This window comes from Oryctolagus cuniculus, chromosome 8, assembly GCF_964237555.1.
Source record: "Oryctolagus cuniculus chromosome 8, mOryCun1.1, whole genome shotgun sequence".
In the NCBI taxonomy this organism is placed as follows: domain Eukaryota; kingdom Metazoa; phylum Chordata; class Mammalia; order Lagomorpha; family Leporidae; genus Oryctolagus; species Oryctolagus cuniculus.
The window spans coordinates 56490977-56506022 of NC_091439.1; the positions used below are offsets into that span (position 1 = coordinate 56490977).

The window sequence follows — 15046 nt, forward strand, 5'->3', positions numbered from 1 at the left end:
AATAATCATGTCTTAAGTAGCAAATGAGCCAAGTTCTATTGTTAAAGAACAACTGTATTAAATCCCCAAAAGGTTAGCTTCAGAATGGCATAAATGCTGTGGTTTCATGTCTTACTAATAAAGTCAGTTTATATTGGTCACTGGAACCTGTTTGTTGTCTTACTGGACATTGTTATTGAGAGCAGACGAGGAGAATGATTAAGAGATCAAAGATAGGAATAATTGTGGGAAATTCCCATTGATGTTCCTATTGTTAGTAACTTGTTCTAAAAGAAACAAACAAAACAGCTAATGGTATTCCTGGGAAAAAATAATTTAAGAAAATGTGAGAAAAAAACTTATGTTCTTGTCACAAAACTTGTAAATATAGTATATATGAATTTCTGCTTGTTCCTGTGATTCAAAAATAATGTGTTTATGATGACTGCACTCATTATTGCTGCTGTAGATACAAACATCCCAAGTGTTTATAGCCACAATGACTGGCTTTCTGCCAACATCTCTGAACTGTGAAGAAACCATCGAAACCATATTAATGAGGTATATATTATTAATAGAGTATAAAAGGTGTATACCAAGCTCTGGGTGGTGAGTTAATGCCTGGAGATTTACTCTGGATGAATTAATGTCGTGGGGTAGAGAGGGCATGAGTTTGGCAGACAGTTTGAAGCCAGATCGTGGAAGGCTGTAAATGCTAAGCCTGAAGGCTCACACTCCCTTTCTCTCATGCCTTCTTGTTTGATTGCTTCCTCCTTGTGTGCTGCCTTTGTGGCCTTCAAGAAGCAAGTTAGCCTCTCTGAGGCAGTCTCTGCATCTGTAACGGGGATAACAATCCTGTGTTACAGATACGCTGGGAGGATTAAGGCAGGGAAAGCGTGTAACCAACACATATTTGTCTTAGCGTTGTTTTCTACAAATGAAATGCCGCTCTCTGTTCCCCCTTATTAACTACTTTTGCACACCAGTGTCACATCCTGGACCTTACTGCTCTGGGATATTTTGGGGAAGTTTAACAAAACCGCTATAGAATTTGTCAAAATGGAAAATAGCCTGGATTGACAAGAACAGTTTTGAAAAAGAAAAGAATTAGAAGGATTAGTAAAGACCTTCTGGAAATAGTTTTTTCTTCAAAACATAGCCACCACCTTTGCTGGCAACGTGACCTGTGTCTTGTCCCAATTATTTATGCAAATCAAGACAACTGTTTTCCTGGGACAGGCTTAGGTGAAATTATGCTATTAAAGAAAAATTTTTAAAAAACCCACTGTATTTCTATTATTGCTTGCTCAACAGCAACACTGTTTTGCTGCAAGAGGAAAATAATTGTACAGAATGCTCCCCCACCCCCACCTAAAAAAGTACATAATACCATGTTTGTGTTGAAACTTTTTCTTCTGAAATGTCACCACCCCATAAAAAGAATTAAAATCCTGTTATTTTAATTTACATCTAGCCACAAGATAAGTAAAGTTATCATTGAAATTCTAATTAAATGGGATGATTGACTAAGGTAGCACATCAAAGAAGAGAAGTGAATATGATAAGTCGAAGACTTATTAATTAGTCTGCGTGGAAGAAATTCCAGGGATGTCAAGCTGAGCCTGCTGCAAGGAGAAAAAAAGCAGACAAGAAAACGTTCGTTTCTTTGAAGTTAGGAACTGAGATAGTGATGGAGGTAATTGCGTCTGACTGGATCCAGTAATGAAGAGCTGTAAATCAGAGCCCAGAATCGAAGGAAAGATTCAAGTAACGAATGTGGCCGCCCCCCTGCTGCGAAGAAGCAGAATGCAGAGCGCACTAATTGACCCAGCCTATTTCCCAGTAGTTCTCTGTTATTATTTATTAATTTTTAATTTCTGAATTATTTACGTCCTGGGAAATTATTCTTGACAGCCTGTTAGGCGTGCCAGAGTTAATGGAGGATGAAAGGACTGGTCCCAGAATTAGCAGGGATATAGTCACAGGCTACTGGATTTAATGATTTTGGAAAGAAAAATTGATTTCACACAGCGTGTCACTTTATACTACTTTAGGGATACACCAGCTATTTGATTAATTGAGGAATAACCGACTCAAAGTATATTTGAAGTGTAAATGAGTCACAGTGCTCAGCTGTTTACTTTTTCCTCTTTCAGAGAGATCTGAATTTTCTTGAAGCTGATGATTAAAAGCTGATGAAGACACACTTGCACGCTTTGAATGCACACCTGTTAGATTCGTGTTCACTCAGGAGGGAGGGAAACCCTGAAATACAAGAGCAGATATCTTCACTTCTCTTCTTCTTTCTCTCTCCTAATCTCTTCATGCAGTGTCTTTACTGCACAGCAGTAGTTGCAATCTGCGTCCCTTCAGACTGAGGCTCAGGGAAATTTCTCATTTACTTTACGGCCTATGAGCAAAATTAGAAAAAGCAGAGCTTGCTCGTGAATAGCAGGAGCCAATAGAAGAAAATTGCATTAAGAGAAAACAATGACTTTAATGAGTAAAAAAAAGAGGATTAATCTGTTACAAAAATAAGAGAGGCAAAAATACACTACCATCATCTTGCCCGAAAGCCCTGAAGCATTTGTGACTTCCCATTGCAGTGTCCCTTAGCCTTGATGCATCTCCTGTCAGCATCTCTGGCTCTTCTGTCTTTGTCCTTGTCTTCTAACTGGTCTGCTTAGGACAGGTGTTCTTTCACTGTCTCCACACTGTGCTCCTCAGGTGCTATCATGCAAGCAAATCACCTGGGGGTCTTGCTGCTCTGCCGATTAGGGTTCAGTGGACCTGGGAGGGGAAGCTCAGAGTCTACATTTCTGATGGACCCTCACCCAGTGAAGCCCCTGCTGCTGGTCCTTGACCACTCTCTGAGTGGCAACGTCATAGAAGACTCTTGACAAGCTTGTTTTCTTTCTTTCTTTCTTTTTTTTTTTTTTTTTTTAAATACTGCTTTTAACCATGCAGCTCTTCCATTCAGAAACTTTAAGCAGCTTCCAGTGCTATCACTAAGCACAGATTTCTTAGCCTGGCATTCAAGATCTTCCTGATAGGATCACAACCTACCCTCCTGGGTGTTTCCAGTACTTTCCCATCTCTAGGCTTTGGTTTATTCTTTTTTCTCCTCCTCCTCCCCTCCCTCTCCCCTCCCCCTCCTCCTCCTCGCGTATTTCTATTGCTGTATCCCCAGTGGTGACTATCCTATTCTCCCACTCAGTAGGATATGAGCTCTTTTGCAAATTCTTGCTCTCCTGCTTGTTTTTACCTTTTTCCTGCCATGTGATATCTTCAGTCTTGGATTATTGCTATTCCTATTAGTGCTTAGTTTTCCCTACTCACACACAGGATTGGTGAGTGATGTAAAAGAAAGCAGGAGCCAACATTGTGGCACAGTGGCTTAAGTCACCACTTGCAATGCTGGTATCACATATGAGCACCAGTTCAAGTCCTGGATGCTCCACTTCCAATCCAGCATTCTGCTAATGTGCCTGAGAAAGCAGCAGAAAGTGGCCCAAGTGCTTGGGCCCCTGCCACCCATGCCAGAGACCTGGGCAGAGTTCCAGGCTCCTGGCTTTGGCTTGGCTCATCGCTGGTTATTGTGGCCATTTGAAAAGTGAATTAGTGGATGGAAGATCTCTTTTTCTGTCTCTTCCTCTGTCTCTGTAATTCTGCCTTTCAAATAAATAAAAATCTAAACAAAGAATAGGCAGTGTGCTTTTGTGTCTTTCCCAAGAGCAAGGGTATGATTCTAACAAATAATTTAGATTAAACTATGTCAGAGTATTCCTGCCATGGTCATTCCAATCTTGTAGATTTGCTTGAAAGCCTTAAAAGTAGTTACAAATTCTGATTTTTTTGCTAGTTCATTTATTCATTCATTCACTTAACTACTTAGACTAACTTACTAACTAACCAAAAGAGACAAAATTATTGGTTGCAGGTGACAGAAACCAACTCTGGGTAACAAAGGAGGGAGAATGATGCAGGGGTTGCTCAGAGAATAGATGGTATCATTCCATGAAACTGGTTTTAGGAAACCAAGGATGGCACCCATAATGACTGGTCCCTTAGTGCCCATGCTAGGAAAACCTGCTTGGGTCTAGATCTCACTCTCCGTCTCCTAAGCACTGGCTCATAGGTGGAGTGATGCAAAAAGGAAAAATGACTGGAGCTAGTCCATTCCCCCAGAGAGACTAGCTACTACAATCCTTTAACCTCCGAGCTGTCTTAGTTCTGGTTCTTTTAGAATACTGGCTGCTCAGCTTTTTCTTCAAATGATTTTTATCTTTACAAGCAAAAGAAGAGTAACTGATGCAGGAGAGAGTTAAAATAGCAGGTGCTCAGTAAAAGTTTGTTCATCATCCACTGGTATATCTCCTGTGAACAGATTGCTTTTAACTCTGTCTTGGCTCTAAAAGGTTCACTGAGAACAACAAACACCCTTAAAGAAGAGGCAGTCAAGAAGGCCTAGTGGCACAAAAGACCAAACCAGATAGCTGATAAGATAAAGTAAAGCAAAGTATAGAAACTCTTTTGGTGGGATGATTTCAGCTGATACATTTATATCAGCATGTGAGTGAGTAGTGATTCAGTCTACTAGTTATTATGTTATATCACAGAGCAAAAAACAGTGTGGTACTGGTGTAGGAACAGACCAATGGCACAGAACAGAATTCAGAAATAGATCTGTGTGTATTTGGAAATTTGCTAAACAATAAATGTGGTTAAAAAAGAAGGGGATTCTTTTTGGTATATGGTATTGGGATAGTTGGCTCATCACCTTTAGAAAAAGCTGGGCTTTTTTTTTTTTTTTTAAGATTTATTTACTTATTTGAAAGCCAGAGTTACACAGAGAGAGAAGGAAAGGCAGAGAGAGAGAGAGAGAGAGAGAGAGAGAGAGAGGTCTTCCACCCGCTGGTTCACTCACCAGTTGGCCACAACAGCTGGAGCTGTGCCAATCCGAAGCCAGGAGCCAGGAGCTTCCCTCGGGTCTCCCACACGGGTGCAGGGGCCTAAGCACTTGGGCCATCTTTCTACTGCTTTCCCAGGCCATTGCAGAGAGCTGGCTTGGAAGTGGAGCAGCCAGGACTCGAACTGGCACCCATATGGGACTGCAGGTGGCAGCTTTACGTGCTATACCACAGCACTGGCCCCATAACTACATTAATATTAATCCTTTGGTCTAGCAAAGGATAACAGAAACAAATTTAACAGACAAGGAGAAAACATTTGAAGCACCAAAAACTAAAAAAAAAAAAAAAGATATTTAGGCCAGTGATTTTTCTATTAAGAATAAAATATGAGTCACATACACAATTTAAAATTGTCTAGTAGTCACATTAAAAAGTAAGAGGGGCTGTTCTTGTGCAGTGGGTTAAGATGCTACCAGTAACACCAGCATCTCAAATGGGCACCTATTTGTGTCCTGGCTGCACCATTTTTTGTTTTTTAAAGATTTTTATTATTTATTTGAAAGAGTTAAAGAGGTAGAGACAGAAAGAGAGGTCTTCCATCTGCTGGTTCACTCCCCAAATGGCTGCAACAGCCAGATCTGGGCCAATCCAAAGCCAGGAGCTAGGAGCTTCTTCCCAGTCTCCCAGGTGGATGCAAGGGCCCTAGCACCTGGACCATCTTCAACTGCTTTCCCAGGCACATTAGCAGAGAGTTGGATAGGAAGCGGAGCAGCCGGGACTTGAACTGGTGCCCAAATGGGGCTTCAGTCCGCTGCGCCACAGCACCAGCTCCTGATCCACTGCTGATCCAGCTCCCTGCTAATGCTCCTGAAAAAGTAACAGAAGATAGTCAAGTGCTTGGGCTCCCACCACCCCTAAGGAGACCAAGATGGAGGTCCTGGCTCCTGGCTTCAAGCTGGCCCAGCCCTGGCTTAGTTACCACTGTTTTGAGGGGAGGAGTGTGAGTGGGGGAGTGTGAGCCGGTGTATGGAAGAACTCTTTCTATCTCTCTTTCTCTCTGTAACTCTGCCTTTCAAATAAACAAATAATAAATCTTTTTGTTTGAAAAAGGACTATTATGCTTAGTGAAATAAGCCAGACCCTAAAAGACAAATATCACATATTATCTCTGATTTGTGGTAAGTAACATACAGAGTGCAAAAAAATCTTTAATGTATGTGAGTGACATTGACATCTTGGGATTTAATTATTGTTGATAGCCCTTGTCTATATTCCTGCTGAACCATGGTCTTTCTACTGTTTGCTTATCGAACTCTTTAGTGGAGTGTAACTCTATGATTATAAAGTCAATTAAAATGTTATCACAAAAATTAAAAAAGGAAGGAGGATGGAGGGAAGTATCATAAAATTCTTAATGTTGTATCTGTGAACTACATAAATTCTGTTCTCTTTATATTAATAAAAAATTAAATAAAAAATAAGTTTAAAAAAAGTTAAAAGAAAGGGTAGGCATTGTGGCACAATGGGTTAAGCCACTGCTTGGGATACCTACATCCCATATCAGAGTGTTTGGGATCGAGTCCTGCCTCTGCTTCCCGTCCAGCTCCCTGCTAATGCTGCTGGGAAGGTAGTAGTAGAAGGTGGCCCAAATACTTGGGTTCTTGCCACACACATGGAAAACCAGGATGGATTTCCTGGCTTCTGTCTTCAGTCTGGCCTAGACCTGGCTATTGCAGTCATTTGAGGAGTGAAAAAATACTCTTACATTACATGATCTATTTAAAACTAAAAAAAAATTTGGCCGGCGCCGTGGCTCACTAGGCTAATCCTCCGCCTAGCGGCGCCGGCACACCGGGTTCTAGTCCCGGTCGGGGCGCCGGATTCTGTCCCGGTTGCCCCTCTTCCAGGCCAGCTCTCTGCTATGGCCGGGGAGTGCAGTGGAGGATGGCCCAGGTGCTTGGGCCCTGCACCCCATGGGAGACCAGGAAAAGCACCTGGCTCCTGGCTCCTGCCATCGATCAGCGCGGTGCGCCGGCCGCAGCGCGCCGGCCGCGGCGGCCATTGGAGGGTGAACCAACGGCAAAGGAAGACCTTTCTCTCTGTCTCTCTCTCTCACTGTCCACTCTGCCTGTCAAAAAAAAAAAAAAAAAAAAAAAAAAAAAAAAAAAAAACTAAAAAAAATTTGCAATTATTCAAGTTATGAATCAGTTGATCTTTGATATTGTTAGGTTCTATAAACTATTACTAATAATTCATGACTTACTTGAAGATCTTTCACTTTTTATAAATTACCTTCTTAGGCCTTTCATCATAATATTCTACTAAAAATTGCCATTATTTTTTTTTATTTTTTTATTTTTATTTTTTTTTATTTTTTGACAGGCAGAGTGGACAGTGAGAGAGAGAGACGGAGAGAGAAAGGTCTTCCTTTGCCGTTGGATCACCCTCCAATGGCCGCCGCTGCAGCCGGCGCACTGCGCTGATCCGATGGCAGGAGCCAGGATCCAGGTGCTTTTCCTGGTCTCCCATGGGGTGCAGGGCCCAAGCACCTGGGCCATCCTCCACTGCACTCCCTGGCCATAGCAGAGAGCTGGCCTGGAAGAGGGGCAACCGGGACAGAATCCGGCGCCCCGACCGGGACTAGAACCTGGTGTGCCAGCGCCGCAAGGTGGAGGATTAGCCTAGTGAGCCACGGCGCCGGCTAAAATTGCCATTATTGAAAATCATTTTAGGCCGGCGCCACAGCTCACTAGGCTAATCCTCCGCCTTGCGGCGCTGGCACACCAGGTTCTAGTCCCGGTCGGGGCGCCGGATTCTGTCCCGGTTGCCCCTCTTCCAGGCCAGCTCTCTGCTGTGGCCCGGGAGTGCAGTGGAGGATGGCCCAAGTCCTTGGGCCCTGCACCCCATGGGAGACCAGGAGAAGCACCTGGCTCCTACCATTGGATCAGCGCAGTGCGCCGGCCGCGGCTGACATTGGAGGGTGAACCAACGGCAAAGGAAGACCTTTCTCTCTCTCTCTCTCTCACTGTCCACTCTGCCACTCTGCCTGTCAAAAAAATATCATTTTTTGACCATATTTTTTATTTAAAATGTTTCCCTTATCTCTGCTATGCTTTGCTTTTCTTTCTCCCTCCCTTTCTTTCTTCCTTTGTGCAAGAATCTAAGGCATTGTTTAGCTGGCTAAAATTATAAATTCAGATAATGTTAGATACTACTAAAAAAGCTCATTGTTTCTTTTTTTAAAGATATATTTATTTGTTTGAAATGCAAATACAGAGAAGGCAGGAGAGAGAGAGAGAGAGAGAGCTATCTTCCATCTGCTGGTTCACTCCCCAAATGGCTGCAACATCTGGGGCTGTGCTAAGCCAAAGCTAAGAGTTTCTGGGTCTCTTGTGGGTGCAGGGGCCCAAGTATTTGAGCCATCTTCTGCTGCTTTCCCAGGTGCATTAGCAGGGAGCTGGATCAGTAGTGGGGCAGCCAGGATTCAAACCAGTGCCCATATGGAATGCTGATACTACAAGCAGAGGCTTAATCTTCTTCACTACAGCACCAGCCATCATTGTTGCTTACACATTTAATTTGTATTTCAGGGCTGGTACTGTGGCATAGAGGTAAAGCTGGTGCCTGCAGGGCCGGCATCCCATATGGGTGCCAGTTTGAGTCCCGGCCGCTCCACTTACGATCCAGCTCTCTGCTATGGCCTGGGAAAGCAGTAGAAGATGGTCCAAGTGCTTGGGCCTCTGCACCCGCGTGGGAGACTTGGAGGAAGCTCCTGGCTCCTGGCTTTGGATCAGAGCAGCTCTGGCCATTGAGGCCAACTGGGGAGTGAACCAGCAGATGGAAGACCTCTCTCTCTCTCTCTCTCTCTGCCTCTCCTTCTCTCTCTGTATAACTCTGACTTTCAAATAAGTAAATAAATAAATAAATAAATCTTTAATTTCTATTTCAAGCTACCAATGTCACTGATTTCTTTTGGAAAGAGCAATTTCTTATCAAGTTAATTACGTATTTACTTAAAATGTCTTTGTTTAAAAATAATCTTAATTATCTAATTGAAAGTTGAGAGACAGAGAGCAACAGAGATGTCCAATCATCTGGTTTACTCCTCAGATGCGCACAATGCCTGGACTGGGACAGGTATGAGCTGAGAGTCAGGAAGTCAACCCACATCTCTGATTCAGGAGGCGGAGACCTGCTGCCTCCCAGGATGTGCATTAGCAGGAAGCTAGAATCCGTAGGCCCTGGATTTAAAACAGGCACTGAAGTGGGCTGTGGGCTAATTATATATATCTATTTTTTTTTGATAGGCAAAGTTCGACAGTGAGAGAGAGAGACAGAGAGAAAGGCCTTCCTTCCGTTGGTTCACCTTCCAAATGGCCACCATGGCCGGCACGCTGCACCAATCCGAGGCTAGGAGCCAGGTGTTTCCTCCTGGTCTCCCATGTGGGTGCAGGGCCCAAGCATTGGGCCATCCTCCACTGCCCTCCCGGGCCACAGCAGAGAGCTGGACTGGAAGAGGAGCAACCCGGACAGAATCCGGGGTGCCAGCGCCGCAGGTGGAGGACTAGCCTAGTGAGCCATGGCACCGGCCAAGGGCTGTGGTCTTCTTAATGAGTGTCTTAACTGCTAGGTCGAACGCCCATCCTTAAAATATCTCTTAATGTCATCCAAGTTATTAAAGTGCTTTTTATACAACAAAACATTTGTAAATTTTGCTGTGGCTGCAACAAAGTAAGGTTTCCATTCATGATAAAGTTTTGACATACTCCTCTCCAGTCTCTGTTCAAAATATTGGCCCAGTTGTAGAACTAGTTTCTGTATCTCCACTTGATTCTACATTAATGGTACACATTCATTTTATAATTAACACATATTTTTAAGCTGTAAAAATGATTTGTTATAATTATGATAATAGTTATTTAAACTTAATTACCCTACAAACAAAAAAAAAAACTAAGAATTTGTTGTCAGTAAACATACCTTTAAAGAATGGCTAAAGGATGTTTTCCAAAGAAAATGATAACAGGCTTAGAACTTCATGAAGGAAGAAAGCACAATGGAATGTAAAGAAGGGCACATATAATGGACTCTTCCTCACTTCATGAGTTTTAAAAATCATGTTTGATAGTTTGTATTAATTTACTCTTGTTGCATTAATAAATGACCAGAAACATAATGGCTTAATCAATACAAATCTATTGTCTTAGCATTCTGAAAGTCCAAAGTCCAAAATGGTTCCCCTGGTCCAGAATCAAAGTGTCAGCAGCGTTATATTCCTTGTGGAGCCTCTAGAAATCGCTTACTTTCCTTGGCTCATGGCCTGCCTCCTCCCTCTCCAACTACAGCAACGTTGGCTGAGTCTGTCTCACTTGAACTGTCTGGTTCTGTGGTTCTCTCTTCTGCATCCCTCTTTCACTTTTAAGGATCCTTATGACTACATTGGACTCCTCTTGATAATTTAGGATAATCCCTGTACGTTACTGTCAGGTGATTAGCAACTCTGCTACCTAACCTGTTTGTTGATTATAAGGATTAAGATTTGGCCATCTTTGAAGGTGAGCACTACTCTGCCTATCTCAGTATGAGAAAATTATAAGGACAATGTCCTATGGTGTTCAATGCATGTAGAGGAAATACTTAAGACATTATTTTAAAATTAGGGCTGGATAACTCTCTAGAGAATTAGGATGAAAAATGCCACTCGCATGGCTGTGTACTATCTGATTCCATTTAATGTTTCTGAAATGACAAAAATGTTTAAACAGATGACATATTGCTGGGACAAATGGTTGTCACATGTTGGAGAGGAGGAGGGAGTTACAGATATAATAGGACAACAGGAGATCTTTGTGCGTTAGAACTGTTGAATATTGTAGTGATGGGTGCATGAACCTTACTTCGGTGATAACATTGAGTAAACCTTAATACATAAACACACACAAATGAGTACTAGTAAAATCAGGACTCTGAATATGATCGGTGCATTGTACAAATTTCAATATCTTGGTTGTGAGATGGGGTCTTGAAAGTCAATTTTTACTCATTTTTATTTTTATTTGATTATTTTGGGAGGATAAGAATTATTGTTTGTGTATTAATTTCAATGTCCCTGCAGACTGCAGGGTATTTTGGGATATTGATCATATGTTTAGTCTAAGGTCTTAAAAAATGGTTGGCAGAGTGGGAGGGAGCTGGTTTGTGAAAGACAACATGAGGTAGGGTAGCTCCCATGGTGTAGGAACTGAATCTTGACTGGTGACAGGTACACAATCCTGCACAGATTATAAGACTATGAAGAATTTAAGCGATCACACACAAAATAATTCCAATAGGGGAAATCCAAACATGATCTCTGCATTTTATCGATATCAGTATTTGTGATATTTTACTACAGTTTTAGAAAAGATTAGCATTGTTCAAGGGATCTAAAAAAGAGTAAAAGGACCTAATAAGTGAGGTTTCTATATTTCAGTTAAAATGGTAAATTTTCAACACTGGTAAACTGTGATAAATTATGTTTGTAGATTATAATAACTAAAAATTTTAAGAAAACTATACAAAAACCTATGAAGAAATCAAATTGTATTTCTGCAAAATATTCAGATGCCTCAACAAGAAAGCAATAAAAGGGGAAACAGGAATGAGACACAGAGGGAATAAACATTGATCAAATAATAAAGTAGCAAATTTAAGCCGAGCATATCAATAATCACTTCAGATATAGCTGGTAGAAATACACCAATTAAAAAGCAGAAATTGGTATGCTGATATATTTAATATTAATTGTGATTTAAATAGATATCACTGTAACTCATACTATTTGCATAAACTCATGCTTGTGTTACATGAGGAAAAAACTCTCAAACTTAATCTATTGACATTGGTTACATTGGTTGATGTCTTTAGGTATAAAAAAGAATACACTGGGGCTGGTGCTGTGGCACAGTGGGTAAAGCCACTGCCTGCCATGCCAGCATCCCATATGGGTACTGGTTTGAGCCTCAGCTGCTCCACTTCCAATCCATCTCTCTGCTATGGCCAGGGATAGCAGTAGAAGATGGCCCAAGTCCTTGGGGCCCTACACCCATGTGGAAGATCCTGAAGAAGCTCCTGGCTCCTGGCTTTGGATCGGCCCACCTCTGGCCATTGTGGCCAACTGGGAAGTGAACCAGCGGATGGAAGACCTCTCTCTCTTTCTCTGGCTTTTCTTCTCTCTCTGTGGAACTCTGACTTTCAAATAAGAAAATAAATCTTAAAAAAAAGAATACACTGTAATAAAACAATAAAATATTAACAGAACACAAGAGTTAAAGTGAAATATATATTTACCAAAATGCTGTACCAGTTTTATATTTTAATTTAAGTTGAATTAAATTAAGTTAAAAATTGAATAGGGATTGGCATTGTGACATAATGGGTTAAGCCACCACCTGCAATGCAGGTATCCCACATGGTTGCCAGTTCCAATCCTGCTGCCCCACTTTTTTTTTTTTTAATATTTATTTATTTATCTGAAAGTCAGAGTTACAGAGAGAGGAGAGGCAGAGAGAAAGAGGTCTTCCATCCACTGGTTCACTTCCCAATTGGGCGCAACAGCCAGATCCGAAGCCAGGAGCCAGGAGCCAGGAGCTTCTTCCAGGTCTCCCACGAGAGTGCAGGGGCCCAAGGACTTGGGCCATCTTGTACTGATTTGCCATAGCAGAGCTGGATCAGAATTGGAGCAGCTGGGTCTCGAACCGGTGCCCATATGGGATGCCAGCACTTCAGGCCAGGGCGTTACCCCTCTGCGCCACTGTGTAGCGCCAGCCTCCCACCCCTGCTGCCCCACTTCTGATCCATCTCATTAGTATTGCCCCTGGGACAGCAGAAGAAGATGGCTCTAGTGCTGCCACATATATGGGAGATACGGATGAATCTCCTGGCTCCTGGCTTCGTCTTGGCCCAGCGCTGGCCATTGTGGCCATTTGTGGCATGAACAAGCAGATGGAAGCGCTCTCTCTCCCTACTCCCCACACTCTGTAACTCTGCCTTTCAAAAAATAAATCATTTTTTTTTAAATTTACTATCCCAATCTTAATAGTGAAATTTCAAATGCTCAGTAGTCACAGATACAGCCTGTACTTAGACTTTCTATATAGTGGGGACAGCGCTGTGGCGCAGTGGGTTAACGCCCTGGCCTGAAGTGCTGGCATCCCATATGGGCGCCGGTTCGAGACCCAGCTGCTCCACTACCTGTCCAGCTCTCTGCTATGGCCCGGGAAGGCAGTAGAAGATGGCCCAAGTCCTTGAGCCCCTGCACCCATGTGGGAGACCCGGAAGAAGCTCCTGGCTCCTGGCTTTGGATCAGCACAGCTCCGGCCGTTGCGGTCATTTGGGGAGTGAACCATCGGATGAAAGACCTCTCTCTCTCTCTCTCTGCCTCTCTTCTCTCTGTGTAACTCTGACTTTGAAATAAATAATCTTAAAAAAAAAAAGAATTTCTATATAGCAAAAACAATAGAAAACATCTTTTATTTCTTTATTCATTTTTATTTATTTGAAAGGCAAAATGACAGAGAGAGATACTCCTTCAGCTGGTTCACTCCCCAGTTGCCTGCAAAATCCAGGGCTGAGCCAGGCCAAAGCCTGGAATTCCATCTGGGTCTCCCATGTGGGTGGCAGGGACCCAAGTACTTGAGATATCATCTCTTGCCTCCCCTGGAGCACATTAACGGGAAGCTGGATTGGAAGCGGAGACAGGACTCAATCTCAGGTACTGTTATATGGCATGTGAGCGTCCCAGTAGATTTCTTACCCACTGCTTCACAACACTTGCCCTCTCAAAATGCTTTTAAAATGAAAGTGAGTAAGGGGCATTCACAGGCAAATTCAAAGAAAATAACACTAGTAATCTGAAAGTTAATAAAATTCTATATGATTCTTAAAGCTTTCCCCCGAAAGTAATATAAATTAATTTAACTCACATTTCTTTAGCCAAAGTAACTTTTGGCCACACTTAACTTCAAAGAGAAAAACAAAACAACACAACACACAAAACAAAACAAAACAAAACAAACCCAGCTAGGTTGTGCAGTCCTACCAAGTGCTGAGGACCAGTCCTGGAAATATTTGGTAGTGGTACTATTTTCTATAGAGGCCATATAAAGTTATTTGTTTTGTTTAGTTTTTTGTCTTTTATGGTTTTTGAAGTAGAGAACTGGAAGCAATCTAGCTGTTTTTCACCAGGTGAATGACAATTTTAATTTATATTAATTATAGGTACCATTTATTGAGAGCTTGCTTTGTGACTCATTATCCCAAAGTTTTGAATATGTTGTCACAGTTAGTCAACCTATACAGACATGAAGTAGATACAGTGATTTTTATTTTCCTTGTAAGAATGTAACTGCTCAGTAAGAGTAACTTTCTCGTCCAGCGCGACGGCTCACTTGGCTAATCCTCCGCCAGCGGCGCTGGCATCCCAGGTTCTAGTCCTGGTCGGGGCGCCAGATTCTGTCCCGGTTGCCCCTCTTCCAGGCCAGCTCTCTGCTATGGCCCAAGTCCTTGGGCCCTGTACCCACATGGGAGACCAGGAGGAAGCTCCTGGCTCCTGGCTTTGGATTGGCGCAGCGTGCTGGCCATTTGGAGGGTGAACCAGCGAAAAAGGAAGACCTTTCTCTCTCTCTCTCTCTCTCTGTCTAACTCTGCCAAAAAAAAAAAAAAAAGAGTAACTTTCTCAGGCTTGTCCCTCTACTAAGTGGTAAGGCTAGAACTTGAACTCACTGTTTTCTAATTTCATCATCTAATTTCATCATTCATGTCTTCTGCTTTTTTAAAAATTTGAAATACAGAGATACAAAGAAAGAGACAGACAAGCTTCTGATCCACTGGCTCACAGCTAGATTGAAAGAATATTTGGAAAACGTGGTGATGCTGTTTATATAAGTATACCCCATTATAAGTCTCCTGGAGATCCACAAGAATTTGCTTGTGTGGGATTTGAAACAAAAGAACACGCAGCAAAAGCTATTGAGGTAGGTCCAGGTCCTAAACAGAAAGAGTAAAGCATTTAGCAAGTGTGTTTTTTTTTTCCCCCCGACAGGCAGAGTGGACAGTGAGAGAAAGAGAGACAGAGAGAAAGGTCTTCCTTTTTGCCGTTGGTTCACCCTCCAATG

At 42.4% G+C, this 15046-nt stretch overlaps 1 long non-coding RNA gene across 6 annotated transcripts in view; it reads left to right on the top strand.

The window, feature by feature from the left end:
- Positions 1-15046, top strand: part of LOC127483281 (uncharacterized) — a 54522-nt gene that overhangs the window by 12241 nt on the left and 27235 nt on the right. For 4 of the 6 annotated variants that reach the window (XR_011378313.1, XR_011378312.1, XR_007917356.2 and 1 more), the window contains exon 3: positions 14723-14905. The exons of the other annotated variants lie outside the window; for them this stretch is intronic. This is a non-coding gene — a long non-coding RNA (uncharacterized lncRNA). The remainder of the gene's footprint in view (positions 1-14722; positions 14906-15046) is intronic. 6 annotated transcript variants of the gene reach the window in all.